The 4,944-nt window shown below is 44.2% G+C and overlaps 1 long non-coding RNA gene across 1 annotated transcript; it reads left to right on the forward strand.

Annotated features, from left to right (window-relative positions):
* Positions 1 to 2,203, forward strand: LOC102482672 (uncharacterized). The gene is made up of 4 exons (XR_337244.3): positions 1 to 38; positions 563 to 673; positions 1,557 to 1,580; positions 1,870 to 2,203. It is a non-coding gene; the product is annotated as an uncharacterized LOC102482672 (long non-coding RNA).
* The last annotated feature ends 2,741 nt before the right edge of the window (positions 2,204 to 4,944 follow it).

Raw genomic sequence — 4,944 nt, forward strand, 5'->3', positions numbered from 1 at the left:
GCACCCCAGCCTGGACAGGCCTATCACCGTGGAGTGGAGTGAGTTACTCCCTGACGACCCAGCTAGATTCTGCTGTCTGAAGAACAGGGGACTCTCTGGCTCTGAGGGCCACTCATCTTGTCTATGTGACTGTATGCTGGGACACATCAACCCCCATCTCTTTCTTGTACAAAACCCTGAGTGTCATCTGAGCTGGGGTTGATGGAGACTCACCTGTCCCTAGCCTGGGAGGTCCTGAGGTTCGTGTTTCCCTTCCCTTGTCAGAGAATCCGGGCAGTCAGACACCCTCCTGAATTGCCTTCACACATGGGAAGTCCTCTGTATTTTCAGTCTTTTAGTATATTTTGAGTTATTCTGAGAGACAGCTGCCAGAATCAGTGTTTGTCCCCTTGCTGAGGTGACGTCCTAATCTCCAGAATGGGGACTTTCTAAACATCCTTTTATCCAAGGTGTAGCCGCTCCCTCTCCTCAAGCTAGTATTCTACATTGAGTCCAGGATCTCAGCCAGGACCTCAGGGGTACCACTGGTGGGGTGAGGCTGACTGGAGTCTGTTCTTTGCAGAGGCACAGTCTGATTCTGCCCGGAGCAAGACACTGACTGGAGTCGGGGGCTTCATGCTGGGGCTCATCATGTTTGGGGTGGGCACCTTCATGCTCATGAGGAGCAGGAAAGGTAAGAAAACCTGCAAGGTGCCCAGATCCGCCTTTCCCCGACTGACTCACCCGTCTTCCATGATCAGCTACTGAAACAGAAAAGCAATGCCAAAGAGGGCCGGCTCTGTGACCTGCTGGTTAAGGGAGATAAATTCCCACATGACCAACCACAGTTTGAATCCCAGCTCTGGTGGCATAAAGGACACTCCAGGTGCATGTGCATGCATGCCCACACTGACAGGATGGAGAAATGGAGAAGGGATTGCAGTGTGACTGTGTCCATTAGGAAGTGCTTTCTCCCCTTTCCTCTCTCCCTTTTAGTCTGTCTTGTAAGTTCACATGGCTTCTGGCGATTTCACTTTTTAATGAATAACAGAGAAAAGAAAAGCAATGTGAAAGAATTCTGGAGGCTACTGACCTCAGATAGCCAGGGAGCAAAGATGGCCTGTAGGGAGAGGAATCCCCAGGCTGGGACCTTACCACAGCCAGGTGCACGAGCTCTCCAGGTGCTCAGGTACATGTGGGGGGGCCACTTGGGGATGGGCAATGAAAGATGGGATAGGAAAAGTTCTCAATGGGGCCATAGGTGGCATGGCATGGTGGTTAAGATGCTGGGCCTCCACATGGTCAACTGTGGTTTGAGTCCCAGGCCTGGCAGTTTGAAAATCATTCCAGCTCATGAGTGTGCATGCCTAAAATCCCAGGAGAAAAATGGAAGAGAAGGGACTGAAGTGTGGCCATCCTCCCAGGGGAGTGATTTCTCTTTCCTCCTCACTGTTTCTCTCTCTCTCCAGCAAGTGCACGCACCCTATGGCAAAAACCTTAAAAGAAAATAAAAATTTGTCTACTTGTCTAAGATGTTTTTATGGCTGAATAAATTCCCTATCCTCCTTTCATTTCAGTTCAACGAGGATCTCGATGAACAGGTAACATTCTTCGTTTTTCTTGGGAGGATGTCTAGCAGAAGGCTGGAAGTATTTTCTGTACGATTGTGACTCCCAGAACCTACTGGGAAGAGTCACAGGCCTGCACTTCCCTTCAACCTCAGTCCTTGTGTGAGTGCGAGAAAGAATGGCCTTTTGCTCTTTTTATAAAGAAAGCTGAGTTGAAATCTGTTTTTTGTTTGTTTGTTTGTTTTTTATTTTTTATCAAGCTAATACTTAGTCTCTCACCATAATTTCAGTACCTGGAATAACTTTCCTTGTATTCCCACAGAATTTCTGGAAAGCCTCCGTGTGCCTTGGAACAAATATTTTCCATGTTTCCTCAGTCCCAGGGTCTGGCTCAGGTCAGACTTTCAGCTTCCCAAGAAGACATTGCTGCCACACAATTGCTCTGAAACCAGGTTCTGCAGGCTGTGCTTCGATTCAATGTACAGTTTCTCCCATGAGGCTCCCAGCCATGTTCCCTTCTCCTTGCTCCATAAACAATCAGAATCCAACCTTATTATCTGTTTTCTTTTGAAAATAAGTACCAAGTCATCTCTGCTATTGCTTTTGTTGAGGGTTGTGATAAATAGAGTTAATAAAGAAGTTTATTGTTGTTTATACAAAGGCAAGAAGAAAAACATGAAATGGGGATATCCCAGCTATGGCATAAGGTGGAAGATCAGATGTGGCTCTCCTAAATTTACTGTACTTCCTTAGGCTGCCCCATAGTCATGTTTGGTGTCTTCATCCACTTAGGCTTGGGACCATTATTCTTAGTTATTTGCAAAGCACTGTTTGACATATAACTTATAGTTTTGGGGCCGGCAGGTAGTGCAGTGGTTAGCAGTGCTGGACTCCCACATGGCCGACTGCAGTTCGAGTCCCGAACCTGGTGGCTTGCTTTCTCACTTTCTCTCTCTATTTCTCACTTTCTCTCACTCTGTCCCTCTCTGGTCAAATTTAAATAAATAAATAAATCTTAAAAAAATAAACTGTTAATTTTTTTTTTTAAAAAAGCATAGTTTTTTTTACCATCACCACTAAGAAATTAAATGAGTAAATGAAGAATTAAGTATTATAAATATAGTCTAATAAACTTTAAATTTTTTTACATACAGTATTCCTTAACCAAAGTCGGCTTGGCCTCTTGAATGCATCAAGTAGAAGACACAGACTTAACCTCTATCACCGTGTTTGTCAGTCAACCTAGATTTCTGGTCTTAATAATTCATACAGTAGGAAATATATCCCATTATTAAAAGACCAAAGTGGTTCAACAGTTGGTGTAATGGTTAAGATGGCTGGCCAACTGCACAGTTCAAGTCCCAGACTTCATGGCATGAAAAATGCACCAGATACATGTGTTTTGAGTACCCTAAATTGTGAGAAGAGAATGGAGGAGAAGGAATTGTAGTATGACAGTTTTTCCTGGGGGTATTTCTCACTCTCCCACCCCCTCCAATGAGCGCATTCACCCTATACCAAAATTTTTTAAAAAGTAAAATAAAAGGAAAGGAAGGGCCAGCAGATGGTGATTAGGCACTGGATCCTACATGACCAACTCCATGGTTCAAGTCTTGGACCTGAAGTCTTGAAGAACATGCAGGATGCATGTCAAGGTCCAAGAGGAAGATGGAGAAGAAGGGGTTGCAAGCGTGGCCCTCCCCTTGGAAGGGCGGGGCAGGGAGTGTGATTTCTCACTTTTCCTCTTTCTGTCTCTGGCAAGAACATACACTCTATGGTAAAAATATATTAAAAGAGAAAGAGAGAGAGAAAGAAAGCAGTATGTATGGAACTCTTTTGCAAACACAAGTTTCTTTTCTTTTTTCTTTTCTAAATGACAAAAGCCAGGAATAGAGTGGGATAAACAGATAGGTTTGTATAGGGTTTGGAGGGTTTTTTTTCTTCCTGTTTTCATTTTTTGACGGTATCTTACTATGTTGTAATCCTCTGCCCTACTCATAGGTAGACAGGATTATAAGGGCATTCCATTGCACCTGGCCTGTTTAGGTTAGTTCAGGAACAAAACCTGGGTCTCCCATGCAGCCTCAGTCTTTTACGGTAGTGTCTTACCACCTTACCACTGCAGCTGGGCAGGTCTTTCTTTCTTTCTTTCTTTCTTTTTCTTTCTTTCTTTCTCTTTCTTTCTTTCTTTCTTTCTTTCTTTCTTTCTTTCTTTCTTTCTTTCTTTCTTTCTTTCTTTCTTTCTTCTTTCTTTCTTTCTTTCTTTCTCAATCCAAAATGATTATTGGTTATTGGTTTGAAATTTCACATAGCTACACCTTTTTTTTTTTTAACTTTTTTCTTTCAGAAGGTGTATGCACTCACTAGAGAGACAGAGAACACCCTCAGTGAGGCATGCTCATGCCACAATCCTTTTTCCTCCACTTCTCCTTCCCATCAGGATTTTGGGCACACAGACATAGCTGGCATGTTTTTCAAGCCACCAGGGCCTGCCCCAATTTGAACCATAGTCAGCCGTGTGGGATTCAGCTCCTACTGTGCACATGTATCTGGTGTGTTTTTCGAGACATGGAGTCTGGGACTTGAGCTGTGCAGTCAGCCATGTGGAATCCAACCATCTTAATGATTATGCCACCTGTTGGCCCACTTTGGTCTTTTAATAAATGGGATACATTTCCCACTGTGTGAATTATTGAGCCAGGACAGTGGGAGCTGAATTCCACGTGGAGCTGGCCCAATATTTTTTTTTCTTTTCTTTTTTTCCACAGTGCGGATGCACTCACCAGAGAGGGAGAAAGCACATGTAGCTCCAGTGGAGCATGTTCATGATGAAATCTTTCTTCATTTCTCCATCTCATCAGGATTCTGGGCCTGCACACCCATAGGCAAATGATGTTTCCAAAGCCACTATGGTTGGGATTCAAACCATGATCAGCCATGTGGGATCCAGCTTTCTATGTACAGCATTTAACTACTACAGTACAGGACCAGCTCCCCCCACCCCCACCTTTTTTTCTAAGTTTATTTATTCCATGAATGAGTAAGAGACAGACAGGCATCCCCAAAGGCTCCTCACACTCAGTCAGCCCATATTATGGTGGTAGATTGGTCCAGTCGATACTTTCCCATATCACAGAAGAGAATTGAAGGACAAGGGAACAAGCTGATTGCATGTACAGGGAGGCCTCAGGTTGCAAACCCAAGACCTTCCCATGTGCATCCAGCCTCAGAGCATGCATTACACTGTGCCACCAGCCAGCCCCACATTAAATTATCTTTAAGTCAGGTTAGAGCACATATTTGGAGTCAGCTTTCCTTTTTGTGTAGATTATTGCCTTCTGGTGCACATAGTGAGTACCCAGTGGCTCTCTGTACACCAGGATGGTGACTCCCCTTT

This window comes from Tupaia chinensis, unplaced genomic scaffold (genome assembly GCF_000334495.1).
Source record: "Tupaia chinensis unplaced genomic scaffold, TupChi_1.0 Scaffold144948_1, whole genome shotgun sequence".
Lineage (NCBI taxonomy): Eukaryota > Metazoa > Chordata > Mammalia > Scandentia > Tupaiidae > Tupaia > Tupaia belangeri.